At 46.0% G+C, this 27,858-nt stretch overlaps 1 protein-coding gene across 1 annotated transcript in view; it reads right to left on the bottom strand.

Annotated features, from left to right (window-relative positions):
- LOC126201848 (leucine-rich repeat-containing protein 15-like) overlaps positions 1 to 27,118 on the bottom strand; it is a 149,349-nt gene extending 122,231 nt beyond the window's left edge. The window contains exon 1 of the mRNA XM_049936818.1: positions 26,974 to 27,118. The gene's annotated coding sequence lies outside the window, so the exon portion shown is untranslated. The remainder of the gene's footprint in view (positions 1 to 26,973) is intronic.
- Positions 27,119 to 27,858: the final 740 nt, after the last annotated feature.

The following is a 27,858-nucleotide window of genomic DNA, read 5'->3' as shown; positions in this document are numbered from 1 at the left end:
CTTCCTCGCTTTTTCTTGAATTCTTCAATGTTGTCAAACCGGTATCCTTTCATGCGCCTTCTCATGAGTGGAAATAAGAAAAAGTCACAAAGTGCCAGGTCAGGTAAATAAGGTGCGTGGGGCAGCAGAACCGTCCCATTTTCAGCCAAAAACTGACAGACGTGGCTATGTGTGAAGACGCATTGTCGTGTTGGAAGAAACAGTCTCCTGTCTACCACAGATCGGATCTTTTTCACGGACACTGTTGCGCAATCTACTTAAAAGTTCCAAATAAAAGATTTGATTGACGGTCTGACCGGGTGGAACAAACTCTGAGCACTAAGGGACTTAACATCTCAGGTCATCAGTCCCCTAGACTTAGAACTACTTAAACCAAACTAACCTAAGCACGTCTCACACATTCATGGCCGAGGCAGGATTCGAACCTGCGACCGTAGCAGCAGCGCGGTTCCGGACTGAAGCGCCTAGAACCGCTTGGCCAGAACTGGCAATTAGCGGCAGAAACGTGTACTGCACAAGCTCCGCCTACGGCAACGTTATGCCGGTTTTTCTTATGTGTACCCCCTCGTAAACTCATGAAAAGCAACTAAAACATATTTCCACTACCAGAAAGAATGAAATACTTTAATCATCTCTTCGTCTGGACATAAGTATTCGAACAGAGAACAACTAGTGTTTTCTACGAATTACTGCCCTTAATCTTTTGGACACTGACTGTACATGTTTTTTGGTCTCTACTCAGAATCTTATTCAGATGGTTCTTACTCCAGCTCTGATGTTTCCTGTCATGACCTACGAGTTCATGCCAGATGACCTCTATAAGATTTAAATCTAGAGACTGGGGCAATGTCTTCAAAGTGTGAGGGTGCTTTACCAGAGCCAAACCCTCACAGTTACAGCAGTATGCTTTGGGTAATTGTCCTGCTGGAAGTAATAATCGTTTTCTAATCCCACTCTCCTTAAGATCGTTTTCGAGAATTCTCTTGTCTGCTAACTTGTCCATAATCCCACCCATGAACACCAGTTCCTCAACGTCTGATGAAGCCACACAGCCCCATACCACAACACTGCTGCCTCCAGGTCTCACTGTAGCGACCACGTTCTCGGGATCACATTCTTTATTTGGTAGCCGCCACACTGTAACATGTCCACCAACCTCGCATAAGCAGCATTTGCTCTCGTCCGACCAGAGAACGGGATCGTAGAATTCTGTTGGTTTCAACAAGTCCTGGTTAGCGCGTTCTAGAAAACGTGGCGTACGGAACAGCTAACACAGAACGTGGGCAGAAAGCAACAGCATCCGTAACCACCGCCTGTTTGGGAGGCAAATTCGAATGTTCACCACACCAAATGCGCCATGGAGACCACGCGTGGGCTGCGGGATGATTCATCTTTACAGCTCGTTCTTCTGTTCGTTGAACCACCAAGCAAAACGCTTGAGTTCCAAACACGGGCAACGTGGTTGTGTGTATGCATCCTTCCTCCTACGACCCCTCAACACCTCGTGACATGCATATCAATTCTCAGGATACAATCTAAGAAAAAAATAAACGCAACACGAGGAAACTAATGCGAACGGAACGGAAATCGGGCCGGCCGCTGTGGCCGAGCGGTTCTAGGCGCTTCAGTCCGGAACCGCACTGCTGCTACAGTCGCAGCTTCGAATCCTGGCTCGGGCATCGCTGTGTGTGATGTCCTTAAGGTTAGTTAGGTTTAAGTACACTCACGCTCATGCGATTTACGTGTGGTTTCCTCCTACTAAGGATTTTAGAACATATTCTGTATTCGAACATTATGAAGTACCTCGAAGAAATCGATTTATTGACATATAGTCAGCATGGATTCAGAAAATATCGTTCTTGTGAAACACAACTAGCTCTTTTTACTCATTAAGTAATGAGTGCTATCGACAGGGGATGTCAAATTGATTACATATTTTTAGATTTCCAGAAGGCTTTCGACACCGTTCCTCGCAAGCGTCTTCTAATCAAACTGCGTGCCTGCGGAGCATCGCCTCAGTTGTCCGACTGGATTCGTGATTTCCAGTCAAAAACGTCACAGTTCGTAGTAATAGACGGGAAGTCATCGAGTAAAACAGAAGTAATATCCGGCGTTCCCCAAGGAAGTGTTACAGGCCCTCTATTGTTTCTGATCAATATTAACAACATAGGAGACAATCTGACTAGCCGTCTTAGATTGTTTGCAGATGATGCTGTCATTTATCGTCTTGTAAAGTCATCAGATGACCGAAAGGAATTGCAAAATGATTTAAATAAGATATCTGTGTGGTGCGAAAAGAAGCAATTGAACCCTGAATAAAGAAAAGTGAGAAGTTATTCACATGAGTGCTAAAAGAAATCAGCTAAATTTCGATTACGCGATAAGTCACACAGACATGAGGGCTGTAAATTCAACTAAATACTTAGGGATTAGAATTACAGATAACCTTAATTGGAACGACCACATAGATAATATTGTGGGTAGAGCAAACCAAAGACTGCGATTCATTGGCAGAACACTTAGAAGGTGCAACAGGTCTACCAAAGAGACTGCTTACACTACGATTGTCCGCCCTATTCTGTAGTACTGCTGTGCGGTGTGGGATCCGAATCAGGTGGGACTGACGGGTGACATCGAAAAAGTACAAAGAAGGGCAGCTCGTTTTGTATTATCGTGAAATAGGGGAGATAGTGTCACAGATGTGATACGTGAATTGAAGTGGCAATCATTGAAACAAATGCGATTTTCGTTGCGACGGGATCTTCTCATGAAATTTCAATCACCAGTTTTCTTCTCCGATTGCGAAAACATTCTGTTGGCACCCACCTACAAAGGGAGAAATGATCATCACGATAAAATAAGAGAAATCAGGGCTCGCACAGAAAAATTTAAGTGCTATTTTTTCCCGCGTGCCGTTAGAGAGTGGAACGGTAGAGAGACAGCATGAAGGTGGTTCATTGAACCCTCTGCCAGGCACTTTATTGTGAATAGCAGAGTAATCACGTAGATGTAGATGTGAACACGGGCATTGTAACCGGCACTATTTAAAGCCCGTTCAAATGTTCTTGTGCGTAAAACAGTGCCAGAAAAGTCGTTCAAGGCTTCCTCTAATGTCAGATGCCGTCACGATTGGATTGTGCTCTGCCTGATTCGGAAACAGAACTAATATTTACTGAATTCAGAGTGGAATATTTTCTTCTCTCTCGCAAAGATTGTCCGTTTTTATCACATAACATTGAGCACACCACATAGGAGTACACGGTGATTCAGCTGCTACTACCGATGTCGCTTTATGTTAGCCGCAATATCACAGCTGTTTAGTAGGAAATTGAATGTAGTTAAATTTTGTACTGGATACATTTTCGCTGGAGCCACGGTTTTCGAGATACTCAAGAAAAACGTACAAAAGTGGGTTTTGAGCGCAATCCCAATCCCAAACTCAGTCCCCAGCGGTCAGGATTCTAGTATGTTGTTTTTCTGTAGGACTAATAGTTTGCACGCAGCGAGCGAGAGAATATGAAAAGCGAGCGAGAGAATATAAAAATCTCGCGCGTGGTTTCTGACGGCCACATATAACGCTACATGTTGCATAAAACGGCGGCGGAAGTCGCTCTGTGTGATACAGGTACAAATGCAGTCAATACAGCGCATAGTAACATGGCTTTTAACGGCGTATTGGCTACAACAGCGAAATCTAACAGTCCCGTCTAAATCCCATGCAAACGTCATATTTAAAAAAATCGCTTAGTACGACATCGCTTATTGCGACTTATCGTACAAAACAACGCATTTTTATTAAATTTTACGAGAAACGTGTCGGCTATATCGTCCAATGTTCATTTTTGTTTGTTACGTATTTCAGCATTATTAACGACAACAGGACACTTATAGCATTATTAACGACAACAGGACACTTATCTTCAAAATCTTGTTTTCTGCTGGATTCAAATGAGGCGTTAAAACGATCGCAGCGTCAGATACAAAACGCGTACGCACATCTCAAATGTAAAAAGGAGACAAAGGTAATTGACTACCTTAAGTAGGACAATATACTGTAATATACTTTGTTGTATTGTACTTGAAAAAAATGGTTCAAATGGCTCTGAGCACTATGGGACTTAACATCTATGGTCATCAGTCCCCTAGAACTTAGAACTACTTAAACCTAACTAACCTAAGGACAGCACACAACACCCAGCCATCACGAGGCAGAGAAAATCCCTGACCCCGCCGGGAATCCGGGCGTGGGAAGCGAGAACGCTACCGCACGACCACGAGATGCGGGCATTGTATTTGAAAGTTAAAGCAACTGGTTCAAAAACCAGACCACACTATCTTCGCTGTGATTGTAGAAAACTAGACAACTAAGTTCCAATATATGTTTTTTTTCTCAAAGCACAAAAGTGGAATAATAACGTATTCGTTACTGATGCTTTGCGGTTATGTGTGTTGAATATTTTCAATGAGTCAGTACAGTACACCACATTTGTGCAACATTTTACAGAGAACCATAGGACAAAGTGCAGGCCTTCATGCAATTTATGCATAGAACATTGTCCATTTTTGTGCTGTCGATTAATTTCTGTAACACGGCAACTTAAACGAAGATATGTCATTCAAGACAATTGTACTATCCTGCACTTACAGTACATTTAAAACATGCTCAACGTTTTATCTCATTCATTATCCAAGACCGCCTTCGATAATACTGAACAACTTACATTGCTGCTACTACTTCCTTCGCTTATAACAGGTTTTATACATTTTTCTGGAATTTTATTGCTGTACGTACTACATAAACACAATGATTCCCCTTCAGTCCATCTCCACAAATACTCTATTGTGAATACTACAGGTGTATTGCATTTCTTCTACTTTTTGAAGAGCTAACTCTGAGGCAGCCTAAAATCTGCAGATACGAAATTATCAAAGAAACAATGCAAAAACCCGCTTTATACACGACTATCGGCTATAATGACCGTAAACCGTCGGTCCCTTCGACGTCGTTATAACCGGTTTGACTGTCCTAATACGATTCCCAGAGACGTGGGGTCGTATTTCGATAAACGAGCACGCCCGGCCACGTGCTCCTCCCATGCCGCTTGTGTACTCTGGCCACTGAGCCACGCGGTGACTGTTGTTATGAACACCGCCGTGGCAGAAGCTGGACGCGGCGCGTCGTGCCCGCCCCTTGCCCTGTTGTTGACGTCGCTCGCCACGGCCATTAGACTCAATTAGGCGCGCGCCGCTAACTCGTTTGGCTGCCCACACGGCGAGTTGCCTTCGCTCGGGAGGAAGCCGCGGAATCGTACCCATCACAGGCAATCACGGCCGAGCCGTGCGCCACACCACACACGAGCCACTTGCTCAATCTCTGACAAGACGCGCATTGTCAGGAAAACGTGGCGTACGGAACAGCTAACACAGAACGTGGGCAGAAAGCAACAGCATCCGTAACCACCGCCTGTTTGGGAGGCAAATTCGAATGTTCACCACACCAAATGCGCCATGGAGACCACGCGTGGGCTGCGGGATGATTCATCTTTACAGCTCGTTCTTCTGTTCGTTGAACCACCAAGCAAAACGCTTGAGTTCCAAACACGGGCAACGTGGTTGTGTGTATGCATCCTTCCTCCTACGACCCCTCAACACCTCGTGACATGCATATCAATTCTCAGGATACAATCTAAGAAAAAAATAAACGCAACACGAGGAAACTAATGCGAACGGAACGGAAATCGGGCCGGCCGCTGTGGCCGAGCGGTTCTAGGCGCTTCAGTCCGGAACCGCACTGCTGCTACAGTCGCAGCTTCGAATCCTGGCTCGGGCATCGCTGTGTGTGATGTCCTTAAGGTTAGTTAGGTTTAAGTACACTCACGCTCATAAATTAAGGATAATGCTGATACAAGGTGAAACAACGCTCTGGTGGCCGGTTTGCGGGTTTAAATCACCTCGAGGTATGACCATGCGGTACATTTGACCTGCGGTCGTGGCAATGTGGTGCTGGCAGCAGTCCACATACGCAGAGGTGTGTTGGTGCAGCGAGTAAGTGTGCAGACTTTTTCAGACGTGCTAATGGTCTGTGTGTTGAAAATGGCTCAGAGAACACATATTGATGAAGTTATGAGGAGTAGAATACCAGGGCGACTGGAGGCTGGTCAAACACAGCAGGTCGTAACACGGGCACTCCGTGTGCCACAAAGTGTGATCTCAAGATTATGGCAACGATTCCAGCAGACAGGAAACGTGTCCAGGCGCTACAGTACGGGACGTCCACAGTGTACAACACCACAAGAAGACAGATATCTCACCATCAGTGCCCGCAGACGGCCACGGAGTACTGCAGGTAACCTTGCTCGGGACCTAAGTGCAGCCACTGGAACAGTTGTCACCAGACACACAGTCTACAGACGACTGAACAGACGTGGTTCATTCGCTCGGAGACCTGCATTCCACTGACCCCCGGTCACGGGGGACCCCGTAAAACCTGGTGTCAAGAACACAGTGCATGGTCATTGGAAAAGTGGTACCAGGTATAGTCTCAACAGTGATTCTCACCGGGTTTTCATCTGGCGTGAACCAGGAACCAGATACCAACCCCTTAATGTCCTTGAAAGGGAGTTGTATGGAGGTCGTGGTCTGATGGTGTGGGGTGGGATTATGATTGGTGCACGTGCACCCCGGCATGTCTTTGACAGAGGAAGTGTAACAGGTCAGGTGTATCGGGGCGTCATTTTGCACCAGTATGTCCGCCTTTTCAGGGGTGCAGTGGGTCCCCCCTTCCTCCTGACGGATGATAATGCACGGCCTCACCGAGCTGCCATCGTGGAGGAGAACCTTGAAACAGAAGATATCAGGCGCATGGAGTGGCCAGCCATTTCTCCAGACCTAAACCCCATCGAGCACGTCTGGGATGCTCGCGGTCGACATATCGCTGTACATCTTCAAACCTCTACGACACTTCAGGAGCTCCGACAGGCACTGGTGCAAGAATGGGAGGCTATACCCCAGCAGCTGCTCGACCACCTGATCCAGAGAATGCCAACCCGTTGTGTGGCCTGTGTACGTGTGCATGGTGATCATATCCCATATTGATGTCGGGGTACATGGGCAGGAAACAGTGGCGTTTTGTAGCACATGTGTTTCGGGACGGTTTTCTCAACTTATCACCAATACCGTGGACTTACAGATCTGTGTCGTGTGTTTTCCCTATGTACCTACGCTATTAGCGCCGGTTTTGAGTAGTGTCACGTTTTGTGGCACCACATTCTGCAATTATCCTTAATTTATGAGCATGAGTGTTGTTCTAAGTGTAGGGGACTGATGACCTCAGATGTTAAGTCCCATAGTGCTTAGAGCCATTTGAACAATTTTTGAACGGAAATCGGTAGGTGTGATATACACGTACAGACAGACAAATGATCCAAATTTCAGAAAAATTGGATATTTATTCAAGAGAGAGAGCTTCACAAACGGAGCAAGCCAATGACGCGTTGGTCCACCTCTGGCCGTTATGTAAGCAGTTATTCCGCTTGAAATTGACTGATAAGAGTTGATGGATGTCCTCCTGAGGAATATCTTCCGAAATTTTGTCCTATCGACGCTTTAGATCGTCAAAATCCTGAGATGGTTGGACAGCCCTGCCCTTAATGCTCAAAACGTTATCTACTGGGGAGAGATCCGGCGACCTTGCTGCCAAAGTACAGTTTGGCAAGAACGAAGACAAGCAGTACAAACTCTTGCCGTGTGTGCGCGGGCATTACCTTGTTGAAACGTTAGCCCAGGATGGCTCACCCTGAAGGTTAACAAAACGGAGCATAGAATATCGTCCAGGTACCGGTGTGCTGTAAGGGTACCACGGACGACAACAGAAGAGGTCCTGTTATGAAATGAAATGACACCCCACATCATCACCCCTGGTTGTCGGGCCGTACGGCGCACGACAGTGAGGTTGGTATCCCACCGCTGTCCGGGGCGTTTCCAGATACGTCTCCGGCCTGGAATATCATTGATGGAGTTGAATGTTGTCTTCGGTAATGAGCCACCTCTGGTCGTCATTCGCGGCATCCTTGCAGAACAGCAGTATGTCGACGACGTCCTATGCTCCGTTTTGTTACCCTTCACGGCGAGCCATCCTGGGCTAACGCTTCAGCAAGATAATGTACGCCCGCGCACGGCGTGCTTGCAGAACCCTACTTTGGCCAGCAAGGTCGCCGGATCTCAACCCAACTGACAACGTTTGGAGCATTATGGACAAAGCCTTCCTTCCAACCAGCTCAGGATTTTGACGATCCAGTGCGCCGATTGGGCAGACTTTGGCACGATAGCCCTCAGAAGGGCATCAAACAACTCTAACAGTCAACGCGAAGCTGAATAACTGCTTATATATGGGCCAAAGGTGGACCAACGTATCACTGACTTGTTCACTTTGTGAATCTCTCTCTCTCTCCCTCTTGAATAAATATCCAATTTTTCTGAAATTGTGATCATTTGCTTGTCTGTACATGTACACGCATCTACTCATTTCTGACCCACTCGGATGATTCCTTCGTGGTCAGTCTTTGTTTTTCTCCCTTAAAGTGTATGTAGCCAACATACACCAAACAAAAAAAAAAAGTCACACTTTCGAGAAATCACACTAATACCTTGTAACATTTGTTTCCTGTTTTGAAAATCGCTTCCAATCGGCGATGAAGAAATCGACAAGTTTCTCCGCTTCCAACTGGAGCCACTCATTGATGATTATATTCCGTAGAGCGACCAACCTGCGGAAATAGTGAATGCTACGATTCATCCACTACTTGCAAATAGTCGCAGACAAATGGCGCCATCTGATGTGGTATGGAGGGTGGTGAGGTCAGCACACCGCTCTCCCGGCTGTTGTCAGTTTTCGTGACCTGCAGCCGCTACTACTCGGTCAAATAGCTCTCCAATTGCAATCGCTAAGCTCGGTGCACTCCTTCCAGTCTTCGCACCAAGGAAACCTCGCTGTCAGTACCGGGAATCTAACGCGTATCTTCCGCATGGTAACAAGTGACCCTGTCCACTCACCTCCTGAGGCAGACGTAGCTTCTTAGTATTACCGATGTGAAGTCCTCCAGATTTTCACCACTAATCTTACAGTCAGATACAATCGCGTTCTTTCCCGTTATTATAAGCATTATCTTACGGTTATCCACATTTAGACGCTCGAGTTCCGAATGCACGTGGTCTTGTCTCCCAAGGCCAGTGGGATTGTGACGCGGCGACCAAGCCGCATCGTTGAAATGCTTGTCAGGAGTGCGGCTTGACGCAGCGGCAACCGGCCAGCGCTAGCAAGTTGTCTCGCCGGAATACAGATTCGCCGCTGCGGATGGCATCACCTGCTGGAGCATGTTGTATACGCGCAAATGAAGCGGCGCGGCAGCTGTTGGGAGCGGCCGTAAAGATATTTCCCATTTACAGTCACCGCGCCAAGCGTCAACTTAGTTTGCGCGTATAATAACTGCTGTGTTCTCACAGTTACACCTCTACCGCCACGACAATCGCGCTACGCGAACAGTAGTCACGCCAACGAAGGAAAATACACTCCTGGAAATGGAAAAAAGAACACATTGACACCGGTGTGTCAGACCCACCATACTTGCTCCGGACACTGCGAGAGGGCTGTACAAGCAATGATCACACGCACGGCACAGCGGACACACCAGGAACCGCGGTGTTGGCCGTCGAATGGCGCTAGCTGCGCAGCATTTGTGCACCGCCGCCGTCAGTGTCAGCCAGTTTGCCGTGGCATACGGAGCTCCATCGCAGTCTTTAACACTGGTAGCATGCCGCGACAGCGTGGACGTGAACCGTATGTGCAGTTGACGGACTTTGAGCGAGGGCGTATAGTGGGCATGCGGGAGGCCGGGTGGACGTACCGCCGAATTGCTCAACACGTGGGGCGTGAGGTCTCCACAGTACATCGATGTTGTCGCCAGTGGTCGGCGGAAGGTGCACGTGCCCGTCGACCTGGGACCGGACCGCAGCGACGCACGGATGCACGCCAAGACCGTAGGATCCTACGCAGTGCCGTAGGGGACTGCACCGCCACTTCCCAGCAAATTAGGGACACTGTTGCTCCTGGGGTATCGGCGAGGACCATTCGCAACCGTCTCCATGAAGCTGGGCTACGGTCCCGCACACCTTAGGCCGTCTTCCGCTCACGCCCCAACATCGTGCAGCCCGCCTCCAGTGGTGTCGCGACAGGCGTGAATGGAGGGACGAATGGAGACGTGTCGTCTTCAGCGATGAGAGTCGCTTCTGCCTTGGTGCCAATGATGGTCGTATGCGTGTTTGGCGCCGTGCAGGTGAGCGCCACAATCAGAACTGCATACGACCGAGGCACACAGGGCCAACACCCGGCATCATGGTGTGGGGAGCGATCTCCTACACTGGCCGTACACCACTGGTGATCGTCGAGGGGACACTGAATAGTGCACGGTACATCCAAACCGTCATCGAACCCATCGTTCTACCATTCCTAGACCGGCAAGGGAACTTGCTGTTCCAACAGGACAATGCACGTCCGCATGTATCCCGTGCCACCCAACGTGCTCTAGAAGGTGTAAGTCAACTACCCTGGCCAGCAAGATCTCCGGATCTGTCCCCCATTGAGCATGTTTGGGACTGGATGAAGCGTCGTCTCACGCGGTCTGCACGTCCAGCACGAACGCTGGTCCAACTGAGGCGCCAGGTGGAAATGGCATGGCAAGCCGTTCCACAGGACTACATCCAGCATCTCTACGATCGTCTCCATGGGAGAATAGCAGCCTGCATTGCTGCGAAAGGTGGATATACACTGTACTAGTGCCGACATTGTGCATGCTCTGTTGCCTGTGTCTATGTGCCTGTGGTTCTGTCAGTGTGATCATGTGATGTATCTGACCCCAGGAATGTGTCAATAAAGTTTCCCCTTCCTGGGACAATGAATTCACGGTGTTCTTATTTCAATTTCCAGGAATGTAGAAGGGTAATGATCGTGTGGTCGCAAATTTTAGCACAGTGCTACGTGGGAGTGTCATTTCCTACAAAAAAGGTCCTGTTCACTTTTTCGCTAGGACTAATAGTCTCCGCGTTGCAATGGATAGATCGCAGATTATTAATCATATTGTTTTAACGGTATAAAATTAATGTTCATTCAAAGAATAAATGTTTGTCCCCTGTCTACTAGAGCCGCATTAAGGAAAAATTTGTGTCCTGGTGATGTAACAGGTTGGGGCAGGGGGTGGCGGGTAGAGGTGCGAGGGAAGACAGATTTCTGCCGGTTATGCGCAGTTCCACTGATGAGGAACTCTTCAATACAGTCATCAAGCTGGTCCGATACTCCGCGGATTCGTGATCTCATCACTACGTAACGACGCGGAACTGAATCTGACGGCCTCCTCAAATCAACGAACAGAGCATCAACCCTGAAGCTATTATCTACTGCCTTGTGGATCTCGTCCAAAAAAGGGGTGCACAAAGTTTAACGTCCCATCGACGACCAGCTCGAAACGGGAGAAGGAAACTGGTGATGTCGTTTGAAAGCAGCCGGTCCCGCATTCGCCTGTGCCGTTTTAGTGAAATCACGGCAGACTTACTAGGTGGTCTCACGGGAGGGGCGGAAGGGGAGGGGGGAGGAGGACAGAAGCAGCAAAACAACATTGCGTCACGTCTCACTGTTTCATCCGGCCGGGTAGCCGAGGACGTTAACGCGCCACTTCTGCGATATGGGGAGCCAAGCCTATCCAGGATCGAATTCGCCTCACAGATTAACGACGAGGCGTGGTGAGCCAGCCAGCAAGCCAGACTGGATGCGAATTTTACGCGGTTCCCCACATCCAGGTAGGTAAATACTGGGATTTCGAAAATATTTAGAAAACGGTCTCACACTTTAAAATACAAGGTGGAGTCAAATGAAAACAGAACACCTGCCACAACGGGACCGTTGAATTGTTCCATTCAAAAGTAACCACCACACGTGTTAAGGAATTTATCCCATTGGGGGACGAGACGACCAACTCACGTTTCGTAGAACGCGGTCGACCGCTGACTGATCCACAACCCCACAAACTCTTGCACTTCCTCGTCCAGCTGAAACCGAGATCCACGGCCGGCCGGTGTGGCCGAGCGGTTCTAAGCGCTACAGTCTGGAACCGCGCGACCGCTACGGTCGCAGGTTCGATTCCTGCCTCGGGCATGGATGTGTGTGATGTCCTTAGGTTAGTTAGGTTTAAGTAGTTCTAAGTTCTAGGGGACTGATTACCTCAGCAGTTAAGTCCCATAGTGCTCAGAGCCATTTGAACCGCGATCTACGCATGTCTTTTTCAGCTCGCCAAAGTTGTGAGAAGCACACGGTAAACGATCAGGGTTGTTCGGACGAAACTGCCGTGTTCGCCAACCAAATCGCTGAAGCGTAGTCTTCTTGTGACGTGCCGTGCGGGGTCGGGCGTTAACGTGCAACAGGATAATTCCATCCCACAGCATTCTTGGGCATTTTGACTTTTACCTGCAAAGAGTGTTTACAGCGTTGTGCATTAATTTTGTGGTTCCACTCCAGAGGAATTCGTCGAGCCCTCTACAGTCGAAGGAGGACAGGAGGTCGCCATGACCTTATCGGAACGTTGTGTGGATAGCTTTGGATCTCTTTGGCATGGGAGATGTGGGGTGATTCCACTGTTGGCACTGCCGTTTGCCCTCGGGCTGTCGTGATTTTATGCAAAAAGAGAACGAATTAAGTTTCATAGGATCGGTTTTTGCGGAATCCAGTTCGCTTTCTGTTTTTGCAACAAAATCGCGGGACTTCTGACTCCCGTTCGAAATTGGAGACACGAGACAATTCTTATACTAAGTTGCACAACATTTCGTGGTGTGGACGTGTTGGGACGTATAGCCCCCAGATATTCTCTTTGCGCTGTGTAAAAAGCATCGTCTGTTTCTTATTATTTTTATTTTTCTTATTTTTTGAAGACCACTTATCAAGACGTGGCCAACGGCAAACGTGTTGCACGAGACTGAAGATTTTCATGCTGCATCATGTTTGTGGGTAGTTAATACGAGGGTGAGTCAAATGAAAACCTTAAATTTGTAATAACAAATCGAAATTTCGCGCCGTTATCCTGTAAGTTGTTAAGCGTGCTACAAACAGCGTGCAGAATGGTCTGTAGGTGGCAGCATAGTGCAGATGCACACATACCGTCGCAGTATCAGTATAAAGATGCCCCCCCCCCCCCCTTGCGACTTGCACCGGGGAAGAACATCGTTCTGTTATTCGGTTTTTGCGTAGTGAAGGTGTGAAACCTATTGAAATTCATCGACGAATGAAAGTTCAGTACGGTGATGCATGTTTGTCACATCAGCAAGTCTACGAATGGAGTAGGAAGTTCGCAAATGGTGTGACTTCAGTGGAAGGTCCAGGTCAAGCACAACGAGTTGTGACTCCACAGAACATTGCAGCAGTTGAAGCCATAGTGAAGGAAAACCGCCGAGTGACACTGCAGCATGTTTACAGATTAGTCACGGGTCAGCACAACACATTGTGCATGACGTGCTCCAGTTTCACAAAGTGTCTGCAGGATGGGTGCCACGGCAGCTGACTCCTGAAAGGAGAGAACGACGTGTTGATGCTTGTGAAGAACTTCTTCGGCGCTTTGAACGAGAAGGTGATGGCTTCCTTGCAACAATCGTTACAGGGGACGAAACCTGGGTTCACTTCCACCAACCGGAAACGATGAGAGCGAGCAAGGAATAGCGCCATTCCACATCACCAAAACCAAAGAAGTTTCGAACAGAACCATCAGCAGGGAAGGTTATGCTGACTCTCTTTTGGGACGAAAAAGGCGTCATTTTGGAGCATTACATGCCTGGAGGGACCACTGTCACCAGTGCATCACACACAGATCTAAAAAAATCATCTGCGGCCTGCAATCAAATCAAAGCGACGTGGATTGCTGTCAGCAGGTGTCCTTTGGCAACATGACAATGCAAGGCCCCACACTGCCCGTACAACAGTTGCAACAATCACAGGCCTACATCTTGAGTGTCTTCCTCATACACCATACTCACCAGACCTTGCCCCAAGTGATTTCTATATGTTTGGACCACTCAAAGACGCAATGGGAGGAAAGAAGTTCCGTTCTGATGAAGAGGTACGCCACGCGGTGCATGAGTGGTTGCGCGGAGTACCAAAAGAATTTTTTTCTAAAGGAATTTATGCACATTGTAAGCGCTGGAGGACTTGCATTGAACGTGGGGGAGATTATGTTGATAAGTGATACAGCTTTGTACCACTTCTGCACAATAAATAATATTTAAAAAAATATTAAAGGTTTTCATTTGACTCACCCTCGTAATTTCGAATATGAAAATCGCAACAACAAGAAGCTGGTTATCAAAGAGCTGACCAAAAAATATTCAGTACCAGTGAATGATGCTGTCTTCAACGTCGAAAATAAAATTTTGCCGAAACGATGCCCTTTCACAAAGCTGGCCAAAGATATTATCAGTGAGTGACGTTGGAAAAAAAAGAACACTTTGATAGTCAAAAGTAAATTACTGCCGAAAGGAGGCCCTTCCGCAGACATTTCACATTTCCACCAACGTCTACTCTTTCGATTTATCTCGCTACCTATTCTCACTGCAAAAGCCGCGGTCCCAACAAGGTAGGCCATTTTTCGCAGATATCAAGGAACAAGGCGTTCAAAAGTGTGCCCGACACAAAGTACCTAGACTGTCTTTATACAGTGTCTAGCTACATGTTTACAGACAGTCGCTCTACAATGTCTATAGCAAATTGCTCTATTCTGTATACAAGTGTATTCTTACCATTACATTTCTGTTGCTGTGCAACCTGTTTCGCTCTCGGTGCAATACGGACAAGTGCAGGTGTAACCGGCAGGTGTAACCGCGCCAAGGTGACAGACTGTTATTACCATTGCGGGACTTCCCGCTTGCGCAAGTCGCTGTCGGTCTGTCGTTCCCTAAGTGCCCTATTGGCGAAAACACACACGCTTATCGTGCGACGACCGCCGCGCGGCCTGAATGCGTTCACGCGCGCGTCTGCAGAACAAAAGGCCGCCGTGGGACGCCTCGCTTGTTTCGCCTCTGTTGACATTTGCCCCCTCCTGCCACTTCTTCTCATACACACACTGCACAGCACGCGCGGCCACAAATTAAACCGCAGACAGCTACAGCAACGCGCATTGTCTGACCGTTTCTTACGCAACTCTGTGCTTACGTAACGACATATTATTCGCTTGACTTCTCTTTTTTGGATACCCAACTGCCATAAAAGTATTCCACTAAAGGCGCTTCCGTGTTCGAGGGCAGTAAAAGGTAGCGTACCGGCCTTAATTATCAAACCGTGTTATTACACCGTCCGTCCAAAAAGTTCCGAGACAGATTTTACCTCTGGCCTACAAACTGCATCAACACAGTAACTGCAGTGGCAGGTCGAACTACGAATAACAAGTGAGTAAGAGAAATGCATTCGACCAGGTAGTTGTGAGCAGGCAGTGTTAAGGGCAGATGTAGGGCAAAACTGCGAAAAAAAAATCGATTTTTTTTGCCGAATTTATTAGATTGATTCCTTAAGAATAAGATCGCAACCTTTCATAATCGGATTCTGGCCAGAAATATATTTTAAACCAGTTTGTTTGGGCGTCTGCGCCTGCCACGCCCCCTTTTCTACGTTGTGATCCACACCTTCTCTACGCTAGAAATTTCTTGTGCTTTAATTTTTCGTCGAAACGTGCTGCAGATGAGTCGAGAAGGCTGTGAGGAAGATTACCTTCGCTTGCTCCTTTGTTTACACCGTCGTTTGTTTGAATAACACGTGCTACAAACTTATTAGTGTTTAGTTTTGCACATGTCAACCTGTTTCGTTCGAACTGGATCGCAACAGTGGACGCATGTTCAAAAACGTGAGAAAATCTCGAATTTCACTTCTAAAAGGTACAGGAAATTTAAAGAACAGTGTTACAGATGCTGCTCCTAAGTGTGAAGAACAATTATTTTCGACAAAGTCACCGACTTCATCTTCAGGCAGAAGCCAGTGGTGGCAACTACACTCCTGGAAATGGAAAAAAGAACACATTGACACCGGTGTGTCAGACCCACCATACTTGCTCCGGACACTGCGAGAGGGCTGTACAAGCAATGATCACACGCACGGCACAGCGGACACACCAGGAACCGCGGTGTTGGCCGTCGAATGGCGCTAGCTGCGCAGCATTTGTGCACCGCCGCCGTCAGTGTCAGCCAGTTTGCCGTGGCATACGGAGCTCCATCGCAGTCTTTAACACTGGTAGCATGCCGCGACAGCGTGGACGTGAACCGTATGTGCAGTTGACGGACTTTGAGCGAGGGCGTATAGTGGGCATGCGGGAGGCCGGGTGGACGTACCGCCGAATTGCTCAACACGTGGGGCGTGAGGTCTCCACAGTACATCGATGTTGTCGCCAGTGGTCGGCGGAAGGTGCACGTGCCCGTCGACCTGGGACCGGACCGCAGCGACGCACGGATGCACGCCAAGACCGTAGGATCCTACGCAGTGCCGTAGGGGACCGCACCGCCACTTCCCAGCAAATTAGGGACACTGTTGCTCCTGGGGTATCGGCGAGGACCATTCGCAACCGTCTCCATGAAGCTGGGCTACGGTCCCGCACACCGTTAGGCCGTCTTCCGCTCACGCCCCAACATCGTGCAGCCCGCCTCCAGTGGTGTCGCGACAGGCGTGAATGGAGGGACGAATGGAGACGTGTCGTCTTCGGCGATGAGAGTCGCTTCTGCCTTGGTGCCAATGATGGTCGTATGCGTGTTTGGCGCCGTGCAGGTGAGCGCCACAATCAGGACTGCATACGACCGAGGCACACAGGGCCAACACCCGGCATCATGGTGTGGGGAGCGATCTCCTACACTGGCCGTACACCACTGGTGATCGTCGAGGGGACACTGAATAGTGCACGGTACATCCAAGCCGTCATCGAACCCATCGTTCTACCATTCCTAGACCGGCAAGGGAACTTGCTGTTCCAACGGGACAATGCACGTCCGCATGTATCCCGTGCCACCCAACGTGCTCTAGAAGGTGTAAGTCAACTACCCTGGCCAGCAAGATCTCCGGATCTGTCCCCCATTGAGCATGTTTGGGACTGGATGAAGCGTCGTCTCACGCGGTCTGCACGTCCAGCACGAACGCTGGTCCAACTGAGGCGCCAGGTGGAAATGGCATGGCAAGCCGTTCCACAGGACTACATCCAGCATCTCTACGATCGTCTCCATGGGAGAATAGCAGCATGCATTGCTGCGAAAGGTGGATATACACTGTACTAGTGCCGACATTGTGCATGCTCTGTTGCCTGTGTCTATGTGCCTGTGGTTCTGTCAGTGTGATCATGTGATGTATCTGACCCCAGGAATGTGTCAATAAAGTTTCCCCTTCCTGGGACAATGAATTCACGGTGTTCTTATTTCAATTTCCAGGAGTGTATATATATGGCCGGCCGAAGTGGCCGTGCGGTTAAAGGCGCTGCAGTCTGGAACCGCGAGACCGCTACGGTCGCAGGTTCGAATCCTGCCTCGGGCATGGATGTTTGTGATGTCCTTAGGTTAGTTAGGTTTAACTAGTTCTAAGTTCTAGGGGACTAATGACCTCAGCAGTTGAGTCCCATAGTGCTCAGAGCCATTTGAGCCAGGAGTGTATAAAGCCACAAACATGGTTTGCCACTTACTGTTTTAGGTGTTATAAAACCAACTTTCAGGTACCGGGACAATCCCAAACTGCTGAAAAAATGTGTACGTGGGAAAACACAGATTACAAATGAGAGCTACAATCACCTTATATGGACGCGTCGTTGAAAACAGTATTTGTGTCTTTGTTGTGAAGATAACTGCATGTGATTTCTGTCTAGTGTTCAATAGTGGAAACGTAGGTAGGATTAAGTGCCTGCAGAGATTAGGCTTCCACCCAGGTGCATTCACGCTGAAGATACTCAGAAGCACAGATGGAGCGCGACTGGCCAAAGCTCAGGCAGCAAATTTTTAGATTTTGATTTGTGTGCATGTTTGAAGCCAGGAAATCCAATATCTGGTCTGGCTGCCTGTATGTTATAAATTATAACTATTATGCTGCTGGCACAGAAATCGACAGAAAACTATGGGTCACATTGAAGAGAGCTTGCACTGTGCATGGACGATGTGCAGACTCTCCTTACAAATGGGGTGCTACGGAGTCTCCGGTTTGTGACTGTAGGGCTCCGAACCAGGCAATCAAGCACATTAGACATGAATGCCCCTTGCGTTCCTACCAAGCGAGTTTGAACGACCTCATGAAAGCTGTGCTGGCTGGGGTGGCCCCGCGCGGTTCTAGGCGCTAGTCTGGAACTGCGTGATCGCTACGGTCGTAGGTTCGAATCCTGCCTCGGGCATGGGTGTATGTGATGTCCTTAGGTTAGTTAGGTTTAAGTAGTTCTAAGTCTAGGGGACTGATGACCTCAGATGTTAAAGTCCCATAGTGCTCAGAGCCATTTGAACCATGAAAGCCGATGATCCGGCTCTTGCCTGGCTTAGGAAATTAGATATTGACATTTAGTTTTATATGTAGTTTTGTATTCTCATATTCCTGTTACATATAGTATTACTGATGTCATATACCTGTATTTGTAAACTGCTTATGAGCCATACGAATAAATAAAATAAAAATGAGGCAGCAGAAGAAAAAAATGCAAAAGCTGGCCAGGCAAAGGAGGCAGGGGAAGAGATTTCTCCATAAAGACGAGAAAGAGAATAAAGATTATGGATGTATACTAGAGGTATAGTGATATTGTCAAAAACTGAAAATAAAAACTTTAAATGCGAATTGCCGTAAACTGAGTTTTTGAGCTATTATGTATCTTTTTTCAGGAAAGTTAACATCCTGAAATTTGGGATTACTTACTGAATAATGCTGTGCAGTACATTTTCGTTATCTTTCTCCGAGAAAAGATCTCCTTTAAAATCTGAGAAAACTAAAAAAATAATTTAAAAGCAGCTATGACCTTAAACAAAGATCTGTTCAACACGTTTTATTACCCTCTTATGCCGATGTAAACTGCGAAATTCCAGTTTCATTGCTTGGTTAGGTTAATAGAGAAAGGTACATTATAGAAACAATGATAATTAAAAATTCAAATCCTTATAAAATGTATGTCGGTACGCATTTTTAAACAAAAATTGGACAGAATATGAAGAATTATGTTGTACGTGGTACTCTCAAGTTTTACTATTTTAGCTGTATCATTTTTGGAGATGTATGTTTAAGTACAAGAATGCATTTTGCCCTACGTCTGTCCTATACTACTGGACGTGCGACATGTAGTGGATGAACGTCGTTGGGTCACTACTCGCAGTGGGACAACGTTCCTACATCAAGTGTTGAACACATTCTCCAGAATGTTTCGAAGAAGAGAAAAGTGTGTGCAAAGTCTGCCTCGCACTCCTTGACTCCCGAACAGCAGCAAATGGTTCAAATGGCTCTGAGCACTATGGGACTCAACTGCTGAGGTCATCAGTCCCCTAGAACTTAGAACTACTTAAACCTAACTAACCTAAGGACATCACACACATCCATTCCCAAAGCAGGATTCGAACCTGCGACCGTAGCGGTCGCGCGGTTCGAGACTGTAGCGCCTAGAACCGCTCGGCCACTCTGGCCGGCGAACAACAGCAGCGAATCGTGGACTTCTACCGCTACTCTATTCAAATGCAAAACGCAGACAGTTCTTCTCTGGAGAAGAAGGAGTTTTCTGACAGTTTCACGTGGTTGTATGAACGTGCTGTGCGTTCTACTCAAGTGGGGGAGGGGGAGACTATGTTGAACAAACACTTGTAGTATTTATGGCACCATCTTAACGTTCCTCTATTATTTACGAGGGGCTTTCAGTAAATAATGCATCACAATTATTTTTTCTTTTCTGAAAGCAGGTTGGTTTTATTCAGCGTTCCAATACACCATTTTATTCCTCACTCTTTTGGCTGCTAAGTCCTATTTTCCAACATATCTCCGTTCAATGTGACGGTCTTAACGCCACCTTATTGGGAGGGCCTGTAAGCCCACGTAGTACCACGTGGGGCCAACGTCTTGCTCCCTATGATCCACACACTGCTTCATGTGGAGTGCATCCTTCAATGGGCCAAACCGATGCAAGTCGGAATATCCGGGCTGTAGGGTGCATGAGGAACAAAAGTCCAATGAAGGTTTGTGAGCTCCTCCCGGAAGTGGGAACTTGCGTGAGGCCTTGCGTTGTCGTGAGAAGGAAAAGTTCGATTGCATTTTTGTGGCGACGAACACGCTGAATTTGTTTCTTCAACTTCCTAAGGACAGCACAACACACTTTCGACTTGATCGTTGCACAATGAGGGACGACATCAAACAGAATAACCCCTTCAGAGTCCCAGAAAACCATCGCCACGACTTAAGCGGCTGTGGGTGCGGCTTTAAACTTTTTCTTCGGAGGTGAGATGGTGTGGCACCACTCCATGGATTGCTGTATTGTTTCAGGTTACAAGTGATGAACCCATGTTTGATCGCATATGACGATGTTCGACAAAAAATTGTCACGATCTGCTTCTAACGCACGCGCAAGCAATTCCGCACAGGTGGTCCTTCGTTGCTCATTATGGTCTTCTCTTAGGAACCCAGCGGACACACACCCTTGAGTACCCCACCTGGTGAGCGAGTGTGTCGGAATTACCAACTGAGACGTCCAGTTGTGCAGATAGGTGCTTGAATGTAATCCGTCGAGCACCTCGAATGAGTGTCCGCACGCTGCAACATTGCAGAAATCACAGTTGTGTTCGGGAGACCTCACAGGGTTGCGCGATCTTTTGGCGATGATGACATGGGCCTCGCCCAACGACTTACAGTGGTTTTGTTAACTGCCAGGTACCCGTAGATATTCTGTTAGCGCCTGTGAACATCAGCATTGCTCTGGTTTTCCGCCAAATAAAACTCAATGACAGCTGTCTGCTTGGAACCCACCTCAGTTACAACACGCCATTTTGAAGGGTACGAATAGCGCTGTCACCTATCGCCAGTTCATGAACTTACAGGGGCTGAAGCGGGAATATTCCATGACGTTCCACAACAAATTCCGCATTTTTTCAAACGAAATAGGCAGAAGAAAAAAACAAGTGTTGCATTACTTATTGAACTTCTCTCGTATTAATCCAGCGTCGAAACCTTTGTAGTGTAGTGCAGTGAGTGTTGTAACCGTCTGCCTGTCGGATGACAACACTAAATAATGGTACCTAACCCCTTGCAGCTTCTGTAACAACGCCCCAAAGTAGTTTTTCCTTGTCTGCCACAATCCTCATCAACAACGCAACGATACTGGATGGTAAAGGCCCACTTCTATACTGGCTTCAATCATAATCACCAACGAAGTACTATACTTTCCACACATTCGTTATATTCGTCTACACTCAACACTTCACACATAATCTGTCCCTTCGGAAGACATTTCTCCCATATTTGCGAATTAAATTTAGGTTTTTTAAACACTCTCTTATGCAAAAACACGAAGTATTTCTATTTAACATTTTGAACATTCCTTTACCCAAACGTATTTCGACATCCATGTGTCATCTTCTGTGGGTCTCGATTTATTTTTGAAATTATATTACTTGGCTTGTTTTTATGGCTTTTTTATCGTTTTGACAGCACGTCACGTCATTTCATGTGTATCGTCCAGGTGTGCGTCTCTTGCGGGTTCTAAACACCGAAAACATAACATGCTGTCGAAACGATTAAAAAGCATAGAAACAGGCCAATTTAACAATGATTTAATATCATAAATAATTCGAGATACCATAGAAGGTGACACATATATGCGTATGTAAACTGAAATAAATTGGTTTTTGCGTAATTCGCAGTTAAAAAAAAAAAAAAAAAAAGAAACACGAATGTATACATGCGTTCAGCAGAGGCGCCTACTCTTGTTTGGGATCTATTACTATGCGGTAGTTACGTTAAATTTAACCTACGCAAGACAAGTGAGTTAATGCAAGTGTCTTTTTATCTTATCCGATGACACGCATGTTCTCATAGTGTGTGCTTTTTCTGTTTACAGTAGGAATAACAATCACCCGAATACTCTTAAAAATATCCAACGCAAAGATCGGCAAATTCAAATTCCAATAAGACAAATCACACACACCAAAAGAGAGAAACGTGTCTTTTTGCGAAACAGTGTTTCAGTTCCGTATTAATAACGCATCTTCTGTAATATGAAGTCCGGACTTCTAGCAAGGTGGTGCCTTTCAGTGAAAATGGGTATGAAAATTTTCCACCGTTGTTATTAATCCTGTAGCTGGCAATATTATCTTGATTATATTGGGGCAGTCTTTCGTTTCAGTATTATCTGTTTTTCACAGATCTTGTTTAGGACCTATCACGCTCACTGAATTACAGTATTACCAACCGGCAATTATGTTCCCACAAAAGTCGTTTAACCGACATTAATAATAACCTGAAGATATTCTGCAGTCGATGTAGTTATCTATAAGAGTAATGTCTCGTTGCTGAAGTTCAGTCAAGTAAAATTCTTTAAAGGAAACCATGGCCTTTTCCTGTAAAATCATGTTGTTAAAAACCAATATTGCAGCTTCGATCGCGTGGCCATTATCAAGTGGATTATTGCACAATTGTGCATCAGCACATGTCAAGCCATTAAAAATATGACAGTTGCTTTCTAATACCACCCGAGTAATCGTACTGGGGAAAACTGGGGAACGGGGGATCTACAGTGAGACGTGAAATCCGAACCACGTTTAGTTCCCGCAGAATTCTCAGATCACTGTGGGCGAAGGCTACGTTACTGGCGGAATGAAAAATTCCCTGCCCCAACCAGCAGACGATCCCATGAGCTTTCGGTTTCTAGACAAGCGCTTTGCCACAAGACCACCAGGTTCCGCTAGTTTCTACGATGTCGTGTGACTAGGGCCGCCTGTCGAGTAGACCGTTCGCCGGGTGCAAGTCTTTGTATTTGACGCCACATCGGCAACTTGCGCATCAAGTTTCGATGAAGTCCTATCTGGAAACAAAAAAAAAAAAAAAAAAAAAAAAAAGCTGCTCAAATATGCAGTCAGACTTTGAAAAGCTTTTTTCAAAAAGCAGAGCAAACACTGGCAATTAGCTTCAAAGTTCAGAAGTGTAAATTTTTATACCTCTCAAAATATAAGTTATGACTATAAGATCAATAAGCCATAACTGGAACCAGTCAACTCAAGGAGACATACCTGTGCGTCCAATCCTAAAATCCATATCAGATGGGAATAACAGGAGATACTGAAGGTATCGAAAAGACAGAACAATTCTACATCTACATATATACTCCGCTAGCCACCATGCGGTGTGTGGCGGAGGGTACAAATCGCGCCAAAGTCATATTTGCTCCTCTCTGTTCCACTCGCGGATCGCGCGAGGGAAAAACGATTGACTGAACGCCTCAGTACTAGCTCCTATTTCCCTTATCTTTGAATGGTCATCATTGCGCGATTTGAAAGTTGGTGGTAATAATATATGCTCTACATCCTCGGTGTAGATCGGATTTCGGAATTTAGTGAGCAGCCCCTTCCGTTTAGCGCGCCGTCTATCTGAAGAGTGTCCCACTTCAAACTTTCTATAAGATTTGTAACGCTCTCGCGATGGCTAAATGCACCAGTCACGAATCTTGCCGCTCTTCTTTGGACCTTCTCAATCTCTTGAATCAGACCTAACTGGTAAGGGTCCCATACAGACGAATAATACTCCAAACCTGGCCGAACTAACGTATTGTAAGCTACTTCCTTTGTTGAACATCGCTTCAGGATTCTACCAATAAACCGCAATCTAGAGTCCGCCTTGTCCGTTACTTGTGTAATCTGATCATTCCATTTGAGATCATTTCGAATAGCCACACCCAGATACTTGACGGACGTTACCGCTTCCAAATACTGGGCATTTATTTTGTACTTGTACATTAATGGGGATTTTCGCCTTGTTATACGCAGTAGGTTACACTTACTAATATTTGAGAGATAATTGCCAGCCATTACACCACGCATTTATTTTCTGCAAATCCTCATTGATTTGTTCACAACTTTAGTGTGACACTATTTTCCTGTAGACTACAGCATCATCGGCAAACAGTCTAAGACAGAGCTGTCAATACCATCAACCAGATCGTTTACGTAAATCGTAAAAAGCAGAGGATCTATTACGCTGCCCTGGGGCACACCTTAAGTTACGCTTGTTTCTGTTGAAGTCACCCCGTTCAGGACGACATACTGATCCCTGTCTATTAGAAAACTTTCTATCCAATCGCATATGTCATCGGATAGACCATAAGCGCGCACTTTTTGTAGCAAGCGACAGTGCGGAACTGAGTCGAACGCCTTACGAAAGTCGAGAAATATGGCATCAACCTGGGAGCCGGTATCTAGAGCCTGTTGTATATCATGCACAAAGAGGGCCAGCTGTGTCTCGCATGACCGCTGTTTCCAAAAACCGTGCTGGTTTCTGCGGATGAGCTTCTCAGAGTCTGTTTGAACACAAAATATGTTCCATGATTCTACAACAAATCGATGTCAGTGAAATTGGCCGGTAATTATGTGCATCCGCTGTTCCAGTGATCTCTGACAGATACAGATGATGGATAAGAATGGTGCTATATTTGACACATAGTCAACATAAAATCTTACCGCGATACCGTCTGGGCCAGATGCCTTCCTGGCGTCTACGGATCTTAACTGTTTTACAATCCCAGATAAACTAAACACTATGTCAGCCATCCTTTCGTTTGTTCGATAATTGAAAGGGGGAATGGTGCTGCACTCCTCTACCATAAACGAGTTTTTGAAAGCTAGGGTTATAATTTCGGCCTTCTGTTTATCATCATCAGTTACATTACCCGTACTGTCAGCAAGAGAAGGTATTGAATTATTTGTAGCGTTCATAGATTTTACGTACGACCAAAATTTTTTGGGGTTATTTTTAGAATCTGCAGATAAAATATTGGTTTCAAATTCGTTAAAAGAATCTCTCCTTGTCCTTCTGACAGATGTTTTCATTTCGCATAATTTCTGTTTGTCAGTGGGGCAGTGACTACGTTTAAAACGACTGTGCAAAATTCTCTGCTTTTTCAGCAACTTCCTAATATGTTTGTTGTACCAACGTTGGTCCTTTCCCTCACCTACACTTTTGCTAGGCACATACTTCTCTAGCACATGGTGGACAATACTTTAAATTCCGACCAAACATGTTCAGTATCTTTGTGTCCCGCGGTGAATGCTTGGAGCTGACTACGAAGATATTCATTAATGACACTTTTATTTGCTTTCACACACAAAAAAACTCAACGCTGTTTCATTGTTTTTTTTAATTTTTTTATTTCATTTATTTATTTTTTTTCTTTTTTTGCAACTTCCACTGACATAGAAGCCACAACGACATTATGGTCGCCAATACCTTCTTCTAGATTAACTTCCAAAAAAAGATCAGGTCTGTTTGTCGCCAAGATATCTAATATGTTCCCATTTCGAGTTGGTTTTCTAACCAATTGCTCAAGGTTGTATGTCAATAGATGCTAGATTAAAGTCTCCACCTATAACTAATGGATAATTTGGATATTTACTGCCTATATACTCAAGACTTTCCCTGAAACGTTTTGCGACGTTTGTTGCGGATGCTGGTGGTCTATAAAAACATCCTAATACAATGGTCATCCTAATACAATTGGCCATATGTCTGCTTGACTCAAGGGTGGGCGTTACAGAAATGCCGAAAAACCTGAAGTAGCAGACGTATGAAGATAAGATGCCAATTACCTCGCGAAATGCATGTCATAAAGTTACAGTGAACAGTGTAAAATGAAGAATATAACATTACACTACAGCCCTTATGTATTGCTCCCATAGGGCTCACGAGGACAAGGTTGGACTAAGAACAAGATTAGATGCGCAGGGGGCATTTAAAAATCATTCTACTTCGCTCCATGTGCGAATGGAGCGGGAAGAATCATTAGTATATGGTACAATGAGAGAAAAACTCTGCCATGCTCTTCAGAGTGGTTTGCAGCGAATAGATTCAGATGAAATAATTGTAACTGTATTTATCATTTTACATAATTAAATATGTGCAATTGGAACATGTATTTATCCAAACATTTTCGATAAGCAGTGACCTATTAACCATCAATTTCAAGAAATGCACGTTTCTATATCATGATAATGTGTCGCTGACATTCTGTAGATGGATACAATTCTTTAAGTACACGTATTTCATGTTTCCGATGATATACCAATCACGACAACGGTCACTGCAATCTTTTTCGCTTTCGCTTTGAACTACGTATTGAGTGAAAAGTAACATTATTTTCCAGTGGACAACGTGTCCAGGAAATTATATTGTCCTCGTTGATGTTATCTCGCTATTGCGCTATAAAATTATGCCATCAGTGATATTGTTGGACCACGTGAAGGTGGGCGAATCTCGTACTGAAATTTTAATGAACGCACTGCAATATCTCGAAACGTTTTGAGACAGACGCTTCGTATGAAAATGACGGTCTTCTTAACAGTTTTGAACTACTGTTGATGCAAGTATTACGAGCTTGCTGCGCACAAAATAAGATTAATAATTCGGTGTATGACAGAAGTGTTCAATTATTGCATGGTATATCACCAAATGCAAATAATTTTCTCTCCGCAGCTACATTTATTTCCCTATCCTTCGGAAATTAGTGACAACGCTTTTGAAACTCAGCGAGAGATTCAGGCGACAAATTTATAGATTCAGACATTAAGACACCAAATGTTTGGAAGATAGGTAATCTGAGCGTTTCTTTCCAGCATCTCAGGACCGCGCTGACGTACGCATGGCTGTACCTGATTGTTGTTTGCAGATCTAACCAAAGATGTAGCTTAAAGTGCGTCGGCTGAGATAAAAATACTTACCGTGATTACTGGCAGTATTTCCAAGATGCACGCAAAAGCCAGGTTCGGGAAGGAGACAAACACCTCTCCACACAACACTTCGCTCTCCACGACTGACAACTTTTCTAAAGGTTAGCTGCAGGTTCCCCCCTCCTGTCTTCTGCCTTTATCGTCCTTCAAACACCTTCAGCGGAAAGACTGCACACTCCGCCCGCCGTGCTATGAGGGACGCAATTTCCTATTACGCAGCGCATCTTTCACACGCCGCGCAACAAACACAACAGAGGATGTTTTTTTTCTCTCTTTTCCTTTGTCAACAGCGGTTTTTTTTTCTAGTGTGACTACTGACGTGGCTACGCAGGGGAATTTCAAACCATAGATGATCACGCATAGCGCACTGGCTCAGAATGCTAGCATCTTTGCTCAGTGTTTGGTTCCGGCGGTATATAAGAAACTCTTACGAGTTCACACCTTATCGCCACAGAACCAGTCAAAAATGACATGGAACTAAAGCTAAATAAAAACAAACATGTTGAAGGCAGCACCTAAATACGTTAATACTTCTTAACAAATCTCAACTCTAGTTTCAAACTCACAGAGGTTGACGATGACGCCTGAATTAAGCCCTACTCCCTAAACCCTGGTTTCCTAGCCACTTCGTTTGGTCACAACCTCATACCCCTGTTTCTCTTGTTTTTCGTAGAAAGTCTCACCGTCGATTTCGGAGTCATTAATAGTTGAACCACTAACGAAAAGCTTTTGGCGCTGTTCGCCAGTCATCTGAACTTCATTTTGTATTTGACTGTAGATCGTGCCCATTTGTATACTCTTCTCCTCGCAGCTTGTACTGCCCATCAAAAATTTTCAAATCATTAACTCATGAAGTATCTTGCCCCACAGTTCAAA

The sequence above is a fragment of the Schistocerca nitens genome, chromosome 1 (assembly GCF_023898315.1).
Source record: "Schistocerca nitens isolate TAMUIC-IGC-003100 chromosome 1, iqSchNite1.1, whole genome shotgun sequence".
Taxonomy (NCBI): Eukaryota; Metazoa; Arthropoda; class Insecta; order Orthoptera; family Acrididae; genus Schistocerca; species Schistocerca nitens.
This window is presented reverse-complemented; position numbering and strand designations above follow the sequence as displayed.